We start from the raw sequence: 19037 nt of genomic DNA on the forward strand, positions 1-19037 counted from the left end.
GTGAAGGTGGAATGACATAATAAACTGGATGTGGTGATATTTTATTGTGCTGAAATGTGGTAATAATTTATTTGTATGTTAATAAATAAAGTTTGCCTGAAGATCAGAGGAAATAGCAAGCCATTTAAGCAAACAGAAAAGCCAGGAAGTGGTAGCACCTGCCGTAATCTGATCACTTGGCAGGTCGGGACTCTCTGTGTTCAAGGCCATAATAGGGAACAGAGCCAAGCATAATAAAACATGCCTTTAATCCCAATACCAGCCATAGAGACTTGGAGGTCTGAACAGACAGGCAGTGACCAGAAAGTGAGGTAGCTGGGCTAAGAGCCAATGAGAGGGCAGAACAGCAAGGCAATAAAGGCACAACTAGAGAGGAAGTAGTACAGAATTTGGAAGTTGTGGTGTGGTGAGGTAAGGCTAGGTTGTGACCCTTCCTATTTCCCTGATCTCTAAGGTTTTCACTGCTATATTTGTCTCGATATTTTGTATTTAATAAGACTGCTTAGGAATTCGGCTACATTTGTTGACCAGTTGTGGGGCAGGAATTCAAAAAACAGCAACTTGGCTATGGCCTTGCAGGCCCCAGCTTGGCCAGATTATGTGGTCAGAAGTGCAAAGGGACAGAGCTGCATGTGGCTGGATTGCTTCTGGGGTTACAGAGTCCCTGGATTAGGACCAATGGTTTAGCTCAAGCCAGAGCATGTGACTAGACTTTCTTTAGCTTTTTTTTTCTCCTGGTGGGTAATTGGCCCTCTCTTTCTCTTTGTTTCTTTCTCTATTTCTCTCTCTCTATTTCTCTCTCTCTCTCTCTCTCTCTCTCTCTCTCTCTCTCTCTCTTTCTCTCTCTCTCTTTCTCTCTCTCTCTCTTTGGATTCCCATTTTGGACAGCCACCTTGCTTGGTAGCTGCTTTGAAATTCCCATAGATTTCTATTGTTCTACACAGACTTAGTAAGTCATTAAGATATCTTAAAGGGAGAAACTAGTTAGAAGATAATTTTTCCCACCTGAAAACAATGGGAAGTATTTTTACAATGGTAGGAATTGGTCTTTTTTGATAACAAATTAGACAGTCTGAAAATGAAATGATTAAATGAGATGATAATTATTGTTGATGGAATATGTGCAATATCAAATATGAATATTATTTGTTTAATCACCTTATTATAGTAGTAAAAAGGTTGGTCAATTTAATGGCAAAGATAAAAGCTTTAAAAAAACCTGTTAAAATAAATCATAGAGAAATTCAGACCAAGACATTAAAATTCAAAGATGAAACTAACTCAGTTTTGACTTTAGAAAAATCTGTTAAAATAACTTATAGAGAAATTCAGACCCTGGCAGAAGAATTGAAAGATGAAATTATTTCAGGATTGACTTATATGTTTACCGAGAGACATCCTGTTTTCAAACAACCAAACTTAATCTATCTGATAACCTTATAAGAAATACCTGCTCAAGGACATGTACAAGCTAACTGGACTCCAGTAGAAAAGTTAGATTTAAGGAAATTTAAGGAAGCTATAGTATCATATGGCATGCATTCTCCTCTTGGAAAGCAAATTTTAAACTCATGTTCAACTTGTAATAGGATTATTCTTCAGTATTGGAAAGAATTGGTAACAGCTGTCCTGGAGTCTGGAGCACAATTACAGTGGAGAACATGGTTTAAGGAGGAGGCTAAAAACAATAGAAAACTTATGTAGAACTAGAGATGTGGAAATTTACCATGATCAGGTGCTTGGAGAAGGTGAATATGCTGATATATAAAGACAGTGTTTACATGATAACCAAACCTTAGTTCTATGCCACATGGAAGCCATGGATGCATGAGCCAGAATTGAGGAAGCAGTAAAAAAGTGAATCATTCACAAAAGTTATACAGGGTCCCAGAGAATCCCTCACAGACTTCTTACAAAGGCTGTCATCAGCAGTAAATACAATGATACCAAATTCAGAAGCTAGACAGATAATAATTGAATGGTTGGCTTTTAAGAATGCAAATCAAGAATGCAAAAGAATAATCAGGCCATTAAAGACAAGATCAACACCTTTGGTTGATTGGATCAGGGACACAAATAATATTGAATCTCATGACCATGATAAGATGTGGATAGGGGAAGTAATTTCAAAAGCACTGAGGAAAAATAATGTCAGATGTTTTGGTTGTGGAAAACAAAGACATTTGAAAATGGAGTGTAATAGAACAAATGTCTATTCAAGAAACAATGGCAACAGAATGTCCCTCTATTCTGGATTATGAAGAAGGTGTGGTAAGGGTAAACATTGGACCAACAAATGTAGATGAATATGGAACATAAGGTGATCTTTTCCCACTGCCTTTGGGAAACTCCTTTGAGACATCATCAATTATCAAAAATAGTTCTGGCAAAAATATTCTTACCTTTAACTTGAGAGCATTGACAAATCATGGGCACAAAGTGAACCTTGGTAAAGAGCTTGCAATAATTTTTTGGGAGAGATTAACATTAAATATCTCCAAAGTGATGAAATTCAACTTATAAAGACAGCTGATTGGATTTTGCCTCATATAGTATGGGAAACACCCATATATGGAGTTAGTATATTTTATACAGATGCAAAGAAACAAGAAAAGGCAGGTTACAAATCAGAAAATTTAAGTAAAGTGGTTTAAAGTTCTTATAATTTGTATGAAAATTGAAATTGTGTGCTATTCTGTTGATATTATTGGATTTTTCAGAAACTCTCCACACAGTTACTGAATATCAGTATGATGAAAGTGTGCTATTATGTATTGAGACTACAGAATTTATCCCCAATGAGTCAGAATTAACTTTACTATTTGCTGAGTTAAAGGATATAATCAGGAATAGGAAGCATCCCTTATATATAACTCACATCCAATGCCATATGGGTCTGCCAGGCCCTCTAGCACAAGTTAATGACAAGATTAATAAATTATTGATAGGAAATATGCTGGAGGTCTCAGAATTTCATTTAAAAATCATATCAATATTAAATATTTTAAAAGAAAGATTTTTTCCATTACCTGTCAACAAGCCAAGGAAATAGTAAGGAAATGTCCTACTTGTTCTTTCTACAATCAGATTCTGCTACCAGCAGGATATAACCCAAAGGGTGCTCAGAGGAATGAATTCTAGCAGATGGATGTTTTACACTTTGCAGAATTTTGAAAATTGAAATTGGTACATCACACTATTGATATTTATTCAGGATTTCAATGGGCAACTGCTCTGAGTTCTGAAAAGGCTGATTTGGTATTCAAGCACTTGCTAGTAGTTATGGCCATCACGGCCATACCTTCACAAATTAAAACTGACAATTCTCCAGTTTATGTCTCTGGTAAAAATGAAACAGTTTTGTTGCTTATTACAATATAAAGCATATTACAGTTATACCACATAATCCTACAGGCTAAGCAGTCATTGAAAGATCAAAACAAACTCTAAAGGATATGCTAAATAAACAGAAATGGGTAACAAAAAACACAGAAATAGATTACATAATTCTCTATTAACACTGAATTTTCTTAATGCTAATGAGAAAGGAACAACAGCTGCAGAGAGACATAGGATAATAGATAAAAATGACTGATTTAAATCAGCCTATATACTTTAAGGATGTGCTGACCTCAGAATGGAAACCAGGATATGTGTCACTTTGGGGATGAGGATTTGCTTTTGTTACTACAGGAGAAGATAAGATGTGGATTCCATCAAAATTGATAAAGGTTCAATTTGAACAAGAGAGACCTCTTAATTAGAAGAGGTGATAGTTCATCAACCAGCATGACCATCCAATTTAAACTAACTTATACTAGTAACAAATGCTTTTCATTTAATTTGCTATAACTTGCCAAAAGAAAATCTCCCAAAAGTTAGGCTTGCAGAAGGCTTTTTGTTTTTGACTTCAAGGAGAATGAAGGCTAAGGAATCTGAAGAACACTGGACAAATGAGACATCTGAAGAAAAAAGGACACATCATCTAGAAAAAATTGTCCCAAGAAAGAGTAAATTGGCTTATTGGTGTATCACATATAAAATTTCATATGTCTTCCTAAATGTTTGTTTCTACTCTTCTCTAAAGACATTTAACACAAATGTTTTGTTTTTTTGTAGTTCCAGTTCAATAGAAAATTAAAGGTAGATTTGGAATTGGACAATGGCTCTCTCTTTCTCTAATTCCATGCATGTTGTCAAAAGGAAAATGCAAAATCTCTGCATCATGTCAGAAGAAAGAGCCATCTTCTGATATGGAACAGAAGAAAACAAAAACTTTAAAGGACTATTCTATTGACACCAATCTCAATTCTTTGGTTCTATTTTGATTCTTTAATCTTTTCATAACATATGAATTTCATATCAAAATTTATAAGATTTATATATTTTTTAAACGTTTGTTATAATATTGATGGTCATATAGAGTACTAATTAATTCTAGTAAAAAGACTTCATTTAGGTGCCTATAAATGTTTTTGTGTTTGAATATCTATCAGTTTTCAGCAGGAATCATGCCCAAGCCACAGATTGAATTTGAAGTCTCCAGAAAGTTAATGGGGCCCCACAACAATGGTCCATGTGGACAATAATAATACCACTAAGCTGACAAACATTACTCAAAGATCAGCTTTGGACTACAAACTGCTCAGAATGATTTTGAGATGGTTAGCTGAGATGATAAAGCTTCACAGACTACTCAAACAAGTACTTCAGAAAAGCCCTGCACTTTGGCTGGACAGCATATGATACAGCTACATCTCCCAGAACTTGACAATTAACCCAATTTTTTTTTCTTTTTAGCATCCCCTAAAGATACCTTCTCTCACAAACAGCAGGAAGCAGTTTTAAGAACATGACACCCACATTCCCAAGTGGTGGAGAGGGAGTGTAGTTTTTGGACTTTCAGTGGGTTACGGGTTTAGGATCGTTGTCATTGTTTAGGGGCGTTGGCTACAAGTTGTTGTTGTTAATGGTCAGGAAAAGGGCTGAAAAGGAGATTAGATTTAAGGTTCTTGTTTTCACAAAAAAAGGATATAGATAAGAGGTAGATATCTAAGGATTACATCCTTATGTTTGGCACTGTGTCTTTTATTTAATAACACCAGTTATAAATTGGTCTACAGTTGGAAGCTTACAAAATGTTTTAACAGTTCATGAGAGTGTGTCTCCCATAAATAAAAAGGAGCCATTTTCACCTTCCACATGGAGTAGTATTTATTTCTATTTTTAGAGTTTTACTCAGAAGATAAAGTTAATAGAACAGGCTTTAACCAAACAGCAAATCTGATTATGTCTTCATTTTGGAATTATCAAGCAATATGAAAAATACATATGATATGTGAACCAATGAGTCTATGGTATTTTCTTATGAAATTAACTGAGTTGGCTAAGGCAGTCAAATACTGTCTGATGAGCACACAATAGTCTGGGAAACATTTGGCTCTGTTTCTTTCATTTTTTTAATAATCAGTGGGAAATATAGTTACTATAAACTATTACATACATCTTCATCTTTTTTTGTTCTTTCTGGTTTATCTAATGAAGGCATAAAATATTTTTTAAAGATTTATTTCTAAATAAATTTAAATACAAGAGATATATTTTGTTAAGATATATGTCAGTATTCATCTGTGTGTATGGACAGAATTAATGCTTACATAGGCCATAAATGGGGAAAGGATGACATGGTTTTGAATGATACTTTGCTGTAGTGTAGAATGGCCTGAAATGTGTAGAGCTATAGCTGTCTAGTCCATGAGGGTAGAGATTAAGGGCATATACTATCTCCCCACTACTGTTCATCTATTTTATGTTTACACAAGTGTCTTATATATTCACACTTGGTATATCTGGTCAACATAATTTTTCTTCTAGAAAACATCTTTTCACTACATTTCGAGGTACATTAACATAGAACTGTCATTCTACTAAAATTTGTATATGCCAGTATTACATCTTTTTAAAATAGAGTGTACACTTTACACTCTAAAGTAAAATGTAAGAAAAATGTTTATTAGGTTTTTCTCTAATAAAAAAAAGTGGTTAGAGTGGCTCAGTGGACTAAAGGACTCTGTATGAAAATAGCTAACAACAATCCAGAAAATGAAATATGTATTTTTCAAAGTTTAGCAAAATATGCAGCTATACTTAGCAAAATTACTAAAAGCAAACATAAGAGGTAATTGGGATATAAATGTTAGAGAATAAAAAAACTTTGATACAAAGAGAGAAAAAACATGGTTCTTAAATAATAGCAAATATGAGCTAGTGGGTACCTTCTCTAACCCTGTTCTCATCTATTGCCAAGTATCCGATGCCACAGCTGTCATTCAGGCAAGTGACAAGGGAAGTGACAGCCTCACTTTTCAAAGAATGCAAACCTATCATATACAGTCCACACATTCCTCCTTTACTAAAGAGAGAGTGAATAACTGGACTTTGAAATAAAAGGCCAGTGGTTATGAATGTATGTAAGTGAAGTGTGGAGAAACAGAAACATTTGAGATGTTCACAAGTGTCAGGTCTCCTACTTCTACTTTTGAAGGATCTTTGGAAGGCATAGCATGATCACATGCAGAGCATCTAAAATATTAACAGCATATCTATGTGAAAACTCTCTGAGACTAGGTATGCCACAAATATTATTTGTCCTAGCAAATGCATTAAGACCACACTAATGGAAGGACCATCAGCTGACTCTACTCTATGGCTATTACTTATACCCACTTAGGATGATACTAATTGATATAGAATGTGGTTTCATTTGATTAGTCATCACCTGCTCCTGTGCTATAGAAACTGTGAAGAGGAGGGCTATATGAGATGGAACAAGGTAGAGTCCTTTCTTAACTCAGGTTCCAGCCTTGTAAGTTAGAGTTGTAACGGGGAGAAAAAAAGTTATATTCTTTTGTGTTTCAGTGAAATGTTCTGTAAATATCAGTTAAGACTATTTTATTTACAGCCTTTGTTAGTTCCAGTATTTCTCCATTAAATTTTGTCTGGATGATGTATCTATTGGTGAGAATTGGTAATTAATACTTGCATTATCAATGTGTGTGTTCAATATATAATTTAAGCAGCATTGTTTTTTTCTTTTACAAACATGTGTAACCTTGTCTTGGGAGCATAAATATTAAGAATTGAAACATTATTTCTGTGGATTTTTCCTTTGAAAAATATGCAGTGGCCTTCCTTACACTTTGTACTTTTTTTCAATTGAACATTTTTTGTCAAATATTAAAATGTCTACACACCCTTGATTCTTAGGTGTATTTACTTGAAATATCTTAATCCAATCTTTTATCCTGATGTAATGCCTATACATGATGTTGACGTGAATTTCTTGTATGCAAATAGGATGGATCCTGTTTTCCCATTCATTCTGTTAGTCTGTTTCTTTTTATAAGTGAATGAGACTATTGATAGTGAGAGATATCAATGGCCAATTGTTTTTGATTCCTGATATTTTGTTGGTGCCTGTGTGTGTGTGTGTGTGTGTGTGTGTGTGTGTGACATATTTTATTTGCTCTGCTGAGATTATTTATACCTTGTGTTTTCATGGATGTAGTTAAACTCCTTTGGTTGGTAGTTTCCTTTTAGTAACATGTAGAGGCCTGGTATTGTAGATAAATATTATGTATATTTGGCAGTATTACCTTCTCCGTTTATAGCGACTGAATCCTTTGGTGGATATAATAACCTACCTGCCACCTCTCTTCTCTTAGAGTCAGTCACACATCAGTCTAAGCCTTTTTGACTTTTAGATTCTCACTTTACAAGTCAGCACTGCATTGGTATTTCACTTGGTCTTTTCCTTCTTGCATTTAATATGTTTTCTTTGTTTTGTATGTTTGGTTTTCTGATTATCGTGTGCTTAGGGAAGTTTCTCTTCTGGTTTAATCTATTGGCTTTCTGTATGCTTCTTGTACTTCATAGTCATATACAATTGTAGGTTAAAAATTTCTTCTATGATTTTGTTGAAAGTACTTTTCTGGGCCTCTTGCCTTGTGTTTTGCTTTTAGACTTTTTTATAGTGTCCCAGAATTTACTCAATATTTTAATCTGTAGTCTTTTTAGATATAATATTTTCTTTGAGCAATATTTCCATTGCTTCTACCATGTCTTCATTGTGTAGGGTTCTATTTTCAATATCTCTTATTCTTGAAGAATCTTGAATCTGTATTTCCCATTCAAATTCATAATTTTTTTTATCTCCAAAATTGTTTCAACACTTTTTTAATTACTTCTAATTTCATTTTCAGATCTTTAACAGTTTTATTACTTTCCTTCAACTGTTTATTTGTAAAATCTTGATTTGTTTATTTGATTTCTTCATTTTCTCCAATTACTTCTGTGTGTTTTCCTGGCTTTCTTTGTGGTATTTATTTGTTCCTTCCTTATAGATCTGTACCAAATATACGTGGTTTATTTTAAGGACCTTTTCCTATCCATCAGTTATGTTGTAATATTTGGAACCTATTGTGGTAGGAAAACTTGTCTTTAGTGGATATATATCTCCTTTGTTTTAGAGATTGTTTTTTATTCTAACTTCTGGGCATTTTGGTTAAGAGGGTTTTAGATATGGTTACCAATTTCTGGATTTTGTCTTCTTAGTGAGTGTTTTTTTCCCTTGGTTTCTTATTTTTGCCCATGATTTCACAGAGAACGTTGATAGAGTGTTGCTTGTTTTTCTGGTATTCTAGGCCTATGTGTTCCCATGGAAAGCCTGCTTGTGTTGGAGGCCAGACTACTGGGATAACTTGGTACAAAAATAGTTGGAGGAGAAAGCCTTTGTGATATGTTGAGGGTGAGGTCCAAAAGTAAAACAGAGATCAAAGCAAGTCTTCAGCTCTATTGCAGAAATAGTCCTGGGTGATTGGATCTCAACAGTAGTAGGAGAGTTATGAGTCTGCTTTCAGCCTACTCACCCTGGGAGAAGCAGAATTTGGGTTAACTGGGAATGCCACATGTGGTTGGAGGCTGATAAAGAACAGCAAGTGTGGTTACAGAGATTATAGGTGAAAGATCATTGGTTTGTATTATTGACAGGAGCAGAACATCAGTGAGCAGGCTCCTGGGGATGCTCTGCTGCAAATTTTAGGCTGAGTTGGGGTAATTGGATATGGGGGAAGTATGGGAGGAAAAAGATTTATGGGAAAACTTGCTGATATTTTGGGAGGTGTGGACTTTGGTTAAGCAATATATGCCTGATGTATTTGGGTGCTCTCATACAGCAATGAGTTCTAAAAGGAATGTTAGAAAGGAAAGATCTGTGGGATTCACAGGAAATGAAAACAGTGGGGGCTATGATGTCTGCCACAGGAGATCTGTTGCAAAGCTTCTGACCAGAATTTGGGGTTTGGTCTGGGGTAAAAAAGAGAAAAATAAGGACTGCAGGTATTCTACCTTGATTTCTGGCAGGCATGGCCTGTTGCATACCTGGGAATTTTTGTAGACTTCTTTTTATACTTTGGACAATAGCTTCTGTCAGACTTGGAGTTGATAAAACCTTTTCCCCATTCTGTAAGCTACTGTTTTGTCTGAATAACAGTGTTATTTACCTCAGAGATGCTTTTACTTTCCTTACGTTACATTTATGAATTGTTGATCTTAATGCCTGCCATACCATTATTCTCTTTCAAATGTCATCTCCTGTGTTAGTGAGTTCAAGGCTATATCCCACTTTCTCCTCTATCAGGTTTATTTTATCTGGTTTTATATGAAGTTTTAATTCATTCATCCTAGGCTGTGTGAAGGTTGTTGAAGATGAATCACTATTCATTCTTCTACATACAAATATCCAAGTTGATCAGCAGTATTTGTTGAGGATTCTGTGTTTATTTCTGTTGGTATTTCTGAGTTCATGATTTGTTTTAAAGAACTATTTCATCTATCTTGAGATTTCTGTATTTTTAAATTTTATTTTATAATTAATTTCATTTTACATATCAGCCACAGATTCCCCTGTCCACCCTCCTCCCACCCCACCACCACCTTCTCCCCCAATACACCCCCATTCCCACCTCCTCCAAGGAAAGGTCTCCCTTGGCGATTCAACTCACCCTGGTCGATTCAGTTGAGGCAGGTCCAGTCCCCTCCATCCTAGACCAAGGCTGAGCAAAGTGTCTCAGCATAGGCCCTAGGTTCCAAAAAGCCAGCTCATGCACTAAGGACAGGTTCTGGTCCCACTGCCTGGGGGCCTCCTAAATTTTTGAAGCTAATCAATTGTCTCACATATCCAGAGGGCTTGATCCTGTTCCATGGGGACTCCTTAGCTATTGGTTCATAACTCATGTTTTTTCACTAATTTAGCTATTTGTCCCTGTGATTTTTCCAGTCATGGTCTCAATATCTCTTGCTCATAGAATCCCTCCTCTCTCTTGCCAATTGGACTCCTGGAGCTCCAACTGTGAATTGGCCATGGATCTCTGATTCTGCTTCCATTAATCACTGGATGAGAGTTCTATCATGACAGTTAGGGTGTTCGGCCATCTGATTACCAGAGAAGGTCAGCTCAGGCTTTCTAAAACCTAAATTTTTCCTCTTTAGATCTGGAAATAATTTTGTCAAAATTTTGATGGGCATTGAATTGAATCAGAAGATTGATTTCTGTAAGCTGTGAATTTTTTTATGTTAATCTTTTTAATTCATGAGCATGTGAGATCTTTTTAAATTTTGATACCTTCTTCAATTTCTTATTTCAAAGACTTGAAGTTTTTATTATACAAGTCTTTCACTTGCTTCGTTAGGGTTACTCCAAGAAATTTCAGTTGCTTTTTTTGTTTGTTTGTTTGTTTGGCTATTGTGATAGTTATTGTTTCCCTGCTTTCTTTCTTAACCCCTCCTGGGAACCATTAGGCATTTGTGTATACAAGGGCTACAGATTGTTGTGAATTGTGTATGTCTCCTACTTTGCTGAAAGTATTTGTCAGATGTAGGAGTTCCCCCCTGGAATTTGTAGAGTCATTAATGTATTGTTTCATAGCATTAGCAAATAATTACTTTAATTCTTCTTTTTAAACTTTTCCCCCTAATCTCATTCAGCTTTCCTGTAGTTCTACATAAGACTTCAAATACTATGTTGTATGTAGAGATTGGACAACTTTGCCCTCTTTCTGATTTTAGTGGGAATTATTTTATTTTCTTTCCATTTAAATTGATGTAGGTTATAGGCTTGCTGTAAACTACTATTATTGTGTAGAGGTATGTCCCCTGTATCCCTAATTTTTCCAGGACTTTTGTCATGAAGGCATGTTGGATTTTGCCAAAGGTCTTTTCTGCAGCTGATGAAATGAACCTCTGCTCTTTCAGTTTATGTAATACACTTATTGATTTTCATATATTGGAACATCCTGGAAGCTCAGGGAAGGAGCCTACTAAATATAATAGTAAATATTTTTTATATATTCTTAAATTTGGTATGGTATTTTTGTATCAATGTTCATAACATAAATTAGTATGTAATTCCTTTTAGTTATTAATGTCATAATGTGATTTGACTATCACTGTGATGGTGACCTCATAACGTGAATTGAGCAATGTCCCTTCTTCTCTGCACAATTTAGAAGTATTGGCATTAACTCATTTTGAAAGTCTGGAAGAATTCTCTACTAAAATTATTTGGCTCAGCCTTTTTTTGATTATGAGAATATTAATGACTGCTTCTATTTCACAAGTTGTTTAAGTCCTGTGTAAATTGTTTATATGAATGTATTAAGGAAATTATCTATTTATAATTGAATTTGCTCTTTGGTGGTGTACAGATTTTTAAAGGATATCTATATGATTATCTGCATTTCTCTCATTGTCTGTTGTTAACACCCCTCCACTTACATTTCTGATTTTGTTAATTTGAATATACACTCTCCACATTTTACATAATTTGGAATATGTATTTACCATAATGATTTTTTTTCTTTCTGTTGATTCTGTTTGTATTATTCTCATTGATTATATTTTACTGATTTGATTTCTCAGTTTGATCATGACTTTCTGTCTACTACACTTTGGTGTCAATATTTCTTTTTGTTTTAGAGTTTTCTAATGTGTTGTTAAATAACTAATATGAAAATACGTATTTTTTTTTAGGTAGGCACATAGTGACATAAACTTGCCTCTTACAAAGTCCATCATTATGTCCAATATGTTTGGGTATAGTGTGTGTTCAGATTCATTGAATGCTAGAAGGTCTTAAATTTCTTCATTTCTATTTTGATCCATTTTTCATTCATTAGAGAATTTTTCAGTTTCCATGATATTGCAAGCTTCCAGTTGTTGCTGTTTTTATATCTAGCTTTAATTCATGATGATGTCAAAATGTAGTCATTTTTTTTATTTTCTTCAAAGTACTGTGACTTGCTATATGTCTAAGAATATGGTCAATTTTGAAGAAAGATCTCTGAGGTGCAAAGCAGACTTTATATATTTTTTTGTTTGTGTGAAATGTTCTGTTAATATCTGTTATGTCTATTTATGTTTAAAAAGTCTTTTAGTTCCAGTTTTTCTCATTTTTTGTGTGACTGTCCTGGCTGTTGTTGAGAGTGGGGTATTGAAATCTTCCACTATAAATGTGTGAGGGTCAATATGTGAAACAATAGTAGTAATTATTTGGAAAACTTAAATAGCCTAGTTTTTGGGGCATACATGTTAAGAATTGAAATGTTACCTTCATTGGTATTTACTCTGATGAGTATATATAAAATTCCTCTATTTCTTCAGATTACTTCTGATTTGAATACTATTTTTTTATATATTGAAGTGAATAAACAAACATGTTTTTAGGTTCATTTTCAAGGAATATCTTTTTCCAACCTCCTAACCTGAGGCAATGTCTGTCCTTGATATTGAGGAGTCTTTGTTGGATATTGTAAATAGATTGGTCTATTCTATTATTCTGAGGCTTCTGAGGCTTTTTATTAGGGATTTGAGACCATTACCATTAAGAGATATGAATGAGCATGTTTTTTTAATTAAGAAAAATTTTCCATTCATTTTCATATGAATCAAAGATCCCTCTCTTCCCTGCTCCAGCTCCCTGGAATCCCCCTCACAACCCACTTCCCACTCCTCCCCACAAGAAGGCAAGGCCTTTCATGGGGTGGCACATGCAGTGGAAGCAAGTCCAAGCCCCTCCCCCTGGGTCAAGGCTGTGCAATGTGTCCCATCATAGGTATTGGACTCCAATAAGCCTGCTGATGCACCAGGAATATATTTTTCCTGTTACATTATTTTGTCATTGTTTTTGGTATGTTGCTTGGTAGAAAAATTTCTGATGTCCTAAGAGGCCTGTTCACTGAGGTTACCATGTAAAATACATTTTTAGGTACCGGGAGGTGAGACTGATTAATGAAAAAGGGCCATGTAGGGGTATGGGAAGGGTTGGTTTCTTTGAAGCAAGGAAATTAGGTTTGTCCTCCAGTATGTCTTAGTCCCCTAGAAATACAACAGAGACTCAGGAAAGTCCAGAGCAGAAAGTCTGTTATAAAACTGATGGTACCTCCGTGGGCCTCCCTAGCTCTCTGCTTCCTCCCCTTCTCACCTTCTCATGTGGTCTTCATTTACCATGGTCTCCTATTCCTTGTTCTCCCTCTCTTTTCTTGATCCAGCTAGGGTCTCCCACTCTTTCCCTCGACTGTCGCCCTTCATTGTTCCCACTCATGACCAGGCTATTCATGTAGATCTTGTCCATTTCTCCATGTCTTTTTTTGGAGGCCCACGGAGGTCCACAAAGATACCCCCTCAAAAGACTGCTGGCAATGGTCGCGAGACGGCAGGAACTGACCTACTCTGGTGATGGGATGGCCAGACACCCAAACAGTGGTGCCATAAACCCCATCCAAGGACTGAGGAATCTGAAGGCAGACATCCACGGCTGGTCCCCTGGTGGAGCACTGGGAGTCTAATTAGTGAGTAAGAAGAGGATTTATATGAGCGAGAATTGTTGAAGCCAAGGTTGGATAAAGCACCGGGACAAATAACCAAATGAATGTAAGCACAGGATCTATGAACCAAAGGCTGAGGGGCCCCCAACTGGATCAGGCCACCTGAACGGGTGAGACAGTCATTTGGCTTGATCTGTTTGGGAGGCAGCTGTGCATTGGTGCCAGGTCCTGGGCTCGTTGCATGAGTTGGCTGTTTGAATCCTGGGACTTATGCAGGGACACTTGGCTCGGTCTGGGAGGGGGGAATGGACCTGCCTGGACTGAGTCTACCAGGTCAACCCCGGTCCTCGGGGGAGACCTTGATCTGGAGGAGGTGGGAATGGGGGGTGGGCTGGGGGGAGGGGTGGGCGAGAGGGGGAGAACAGGGGATTCTGTGGCTATTATGTTGAACTGAATGGTGTTATAAAATAATAACAATAATAATAATAATAAAAAAAAAACTGATGGTAATGTGTGATTTGACAGGGGAAGATTGGCAATCTGTGGATTGCCAATCTGCTTCTCTGGCCATAGTTTCCTGAGTGTTCCCTAGGTAGTGTTGTTCAGGTTGCATGATTAGGATAAAAGCATAGAGTACATACAAGGAAGTTTGGTGGGGAAGATCTATGTGATTCTCTAGAGAAGTTGATGTGGTTGGGCTGAAGTAGGTGATTGGCTACAGAACTGGGTATATGACATGGCATTGCTTTTTTGAGGAACTGAAGGAGACATGAATATTTGTGGTTAGGTGTTATTCTTCCTTTCCTTTAGTGGTCCATAAGTATTGAGGGATAGTCTCCTCAAACTTGGGGCTGTGTTAAAGCAAGGAATGACAAGAAGAAAGTTAGATGGGGAAGATTTCTATGTTCCACTGGCAACAGGATCAGAGGTAGAGAACTGATTGCCCAAAATATAGCCTGCTGCTGATCTGGGGAATGGATTGTGGGATGGGATTTGTTGGAGTGGAGGGAAAGGTAATGATATGCAATTATTAGTCTATTAGTATGCATGATTTAAAGGAATACATAGCGCAAAGAAAACGATGTGTGTTTATAACAGAGGTTGTAACATAATCCCATTATGTAACTTGTATAGCACTGTAAGAAGCATCTGAGTAATTTTACTTTTAATATTTCCTTATTTTTCGCTAATTGACTGTTCAGAAAAGTTTTACAATTTTCACATGTGCTTTGAACATTGTGGATTCCTGGGCAGATGAAAAAATGACTATTAACCACAGATAAAGCACCAGTGACGGAGCAAGTCAATGATTCAACAAAACCATACACTTGTCAATGAAGTCTTTACCTTTAACACACCTGCCAACAAAAATCTATGCAGGACACTTGCATGTTGAACTTCCCAGGTCTCTCTTTTAGTGCAAGCCTAGTCTATTCCCTGCTTTCCATACCTGTTTCTACATTATCCCAGGCCCCAAATGGGGCAGACTTTTCCATCTCTACCAGAGTCAACAATGGCCACCAGAATTCTAGGTAGGCCACCCATCCTTGAATAACTTCCAATGTTTTTTGTCCCACAAATGATATCACCCATCCATAACTCCAGACCACAATGTGCCAAACTCCAAAACTCTCCAGATCACAAAGCCTCATGGACTCACTGTGAGTGAATATCTGCTCAACTGGAGAACATGTAGGACTATAAGATGCCCACATTGGAGGCCCACCTCCCTACTATCTCACATTTTGGTGTCCTACTTTACCCACAATCACAAATCCCTGTGCATCAAAGTTTCCCAGCACCAACTTGGAAAGAAACCCCCTGATGAACCTCAGGCCAATTCAGACACGAGAATTTTTTCCCCAAATCAAATGGAGATGCCTTGAAGAACCTCAGGTCACACTGGAGGAAAAAAAAAGAGAAAACAGAAATAGGAAAAAAAAAAACACTTCCAAATAAGAACTTATAAATAAGCACCTAAGGCTTATATTCACCACAAACATAGATGACTAGACACAAGTGTAAGTATACAATCAACAACAGCTGAGACAATATGTCACTAAAAATGACAGCTATCTTACTACAGCAAGCCCTGACAATTCCAACACAGGTGAAGTAGAATAAAAAAGACCTTAAAACCAACTTTTTGGAGTTGGTTAAGGATTAAGGAGGAAATGAATAAATCCTTGAAAGAAATACAAGAAAAGACAAACGAAGCAGTGTAGGAAATGTGTAAATGCTTTAAAGTCAAGCACAGGCCAAGCTCCAGGAGTTTAATCAAAGAATGAGAAGAGGGATTCTGTGAGCAAGAGGCATCATGGTCATGATGGTAAATCTACAGAGACAACCAAACCGAGATAAACTTTAAACCAACACCTGTAGATCCTCCATGGGAATCAACTAGGCCCTCTGCATAAGCAAGGCAGATGTATACCTTCATCTGACTAAGGGGCCCCTTGGCAGTAGGATTAGGATGATCCATAATGCATGCCCAGCTTTATGGAGCCCACTACCTACAGTTGGATACCTTACACATGCTTGATGCAAAGGTGGGGGATTTGGACTTGCCTCAATTGAATGTACCAAGCTCTGCTGACTTCCCATAGGAAGCCTTACCTTGTCAGAGGAGGGAATGGGGAATACGTTAGGGAGGAACTCTTGGGGGCAGAAAGAGGGAAGAGAGAGGAATCAGTGGTTGGTATGTAAAGTGAATATATAATTTCTTAATAAAAAAAACCTGACAAACGAATTAAAATAATAAAGAAAACACAAACTGAGTTAATTCTGGAAAAGGAAAATCTAGGTAAGCAAACAGGAACTACACACAAAAGAATCACCAACAGAATACAAGAGATGGAATAGAGAATCTGAGGCATTGAGATATGTTGGAATAAATAGATACAATTATCAAAGGAAATGTAAAATCCAAAAAAATTATTGACACAAAACATCCAGGAATACTTGAACACTATCAAATAGCCAATGATAAGAATAATAGGACTAGAAGAATGAGAAGAATCACATTACAAATCGCCACAATATTTTTTTTCAAAATTGTAGAAGAAAATTTTCCTAACCTAGGAAAGGAGACGCCTATAAAGGTACAAAAAATGTAAAAAACACCAAATAGACTGGAACGGAAAATGAATGCCCTTGAAAAATAATCAAAACATTAAATATACCTAACAAAGAAAAATACTAAATACTGCAATGAAAAAGATGTAGTAACATATATAGGTAGACCTATTTGAATTTTATATGACTTTTCAAAGGAAACAATAAATCCAAAATGATGTGGTCAGGTTTCTTTCAAAAGCTAAGAGATCAACCATAGCACTATACCCAGCAGAACATTCAATCCTCATAAGAGGAGAAAATGTGATACTCCGTGATAAATTACAATTTAAACAATATCTGCCCACATATACAGCACTACAGAAAGTAATAGAAGGTAACAGAAGAACTCAAACTAGAGAAGTTAACTTCACCCATGAAAATACAGGAAATAAATAATCTCTTACCAGCAAAGCCAAGAAGTAAAACACACACAAACACTACCATCAACAATAGCAATTAAAAAAATAGCAAAAAAAATTTGTTCATTGATATATCAGTAATATCAGCTCCAAAATAAAAAGATACAGACTGACAGAATGGATTTGCAAAAAATTATTCATCCTTCTTCTGGAAATAATAAATATACCTCAAAATCAAAATAGTCATACCTCAGAGATAATGGGTAGAAAAATATTTTAAGCAAAATGACCTAGAATACAAGATAGTGATTCTTACATTTAACAAAATGCACTCCATACCAAAATTAATGAAAGGAGATGAGAAAGGATTCCACATATATATCATATGGGAAATCCACATTGATAACATTTCATTCTCAACATCTAGTCTCTAAATGCAAACATTTGTAAAAGAAACATAATTGAAGCTTAAATCACGATTTGATTATCAGACATTGATAGTCGGAGAGTTCAATACCCCACTCTGTCCTAAGGACAGGTCATCTAGACAAAAGTTAAGCAGAGAAATACTCGAGCTATTGGACATTATAATTAAAGGACCTGACAGATATCTACAGAACATTGCACTCAAATACAAATTATTTCTTCTTTTCTGGACCTCATGGAACGTTCTCCAAAACTGAACACATGGTTGGTCACAAAACAAGTCTCAATTGATGTTTAAAAATTGAAATAAGACACTGCATCTGATCAGACTACCAAAGATTAAAACTGAACATCAACAATAAGAGAAAAAGACAGAAAGCTTTTCAAGTCATTGTAACTGAAGTCTTAAATGAATGACTAAGCGATTTAAGGCAAGAACAAAGAAATTAATGATTTCTGAGAATGAAATGAATATAAATACAGCATATACTCAAACTTATGAGACAAAGAGGCAGTCTTGGCTTTAAAAAGTTCATATTTCTACCTGTTTACAAAAAAAAATGGAGAGAACTGATTCTAGCAATTTACAACACACTTGAATGCTTTAGAACAAAAAGAATTAAGCCCCATCCAAGAGGAATAGACACTATTATAATCAAACTAATGTCTGAAATCAATAAGGTAGAAAAAAGAGAACAATAAAAAGAGTTAATGTAACAAAAATTGGATCTCTAAAAAAAATTTTAAAATAACTTTTCCAAACTAACAAAAAAATAAACAGCATATCCAAATTAACAAAATCAGAATTTAAAAGGGAGACATAATAATAGACATCAAGGAAATCTGAGTAATGATTAGGTCATACTTGAAAACTTGCAATTAAAAAATTGGAAAATATAAAAGAATTGGATAATTTTATCAATAGATACATCTTACCAAATTTAATCAAGATCAGACAAACAGTAGAATTGCACCTACAAACCGTAATGAATTAGATGCAGTCTTTCACAGTCTCCAAAACAAATAAATCCCAGATCCAGATGGCTTTAGGATAGACTTCTTCCAGACATTCCAGTAAGAGCTAACCTCAATTCTCTACAAATCTTTCCACAAAATACAAACAGAAGAAGAATGATTGCCAGTTTCACTTTATGAAGCCACAATTATCTGATACACAAACCACAAATAATTCCACAATGAAAGAAAATTACAAATTCCCCTTATGAACATAGATATAAAACATTCAAACAAATAA

General features: G+C 35.8%; 2 pseudogenes; one reads left to right on the forward strand and one right to left on the reverse strand.

Annotated features, from left to right (window-relative positions):
* The window catches only part of LOC121826140 (vomeronasal type-2 receptor 116-like), a 478502-nt pseudogene that overhangs the window by 358032 nt on the left and 101433 nt on the right, over positions 1-19037 (forward strand).
* The window catches only part of LOC143271871 (vomeronasal type-2 receptor 116-like), a 51512-nt pseudogene that overhangs the window by 28910 nt on the left and 3565 nt on the right, over positions 1-19037 (reverse strand).

The sequence above is a fragment of the Peromyscus maniculatus genome, chromosome 1 (genome assembly GCF_049852395.1).
Source record: "Peromyscus maniculatus bairdii isolate BWxNUB_F1_BW_parent chromosome 1, HU_Pman_BW_mat_3.1, whole genome shotgun sequence".
In the NCBI taxonomy this organism is placed as follows: domain Eukaryota; kingdom Metazoa; phylum Chordata; class Mammalia; order Rodentia; family Cricetidae; genus Peromyscus; species Peromyscus maniculatus.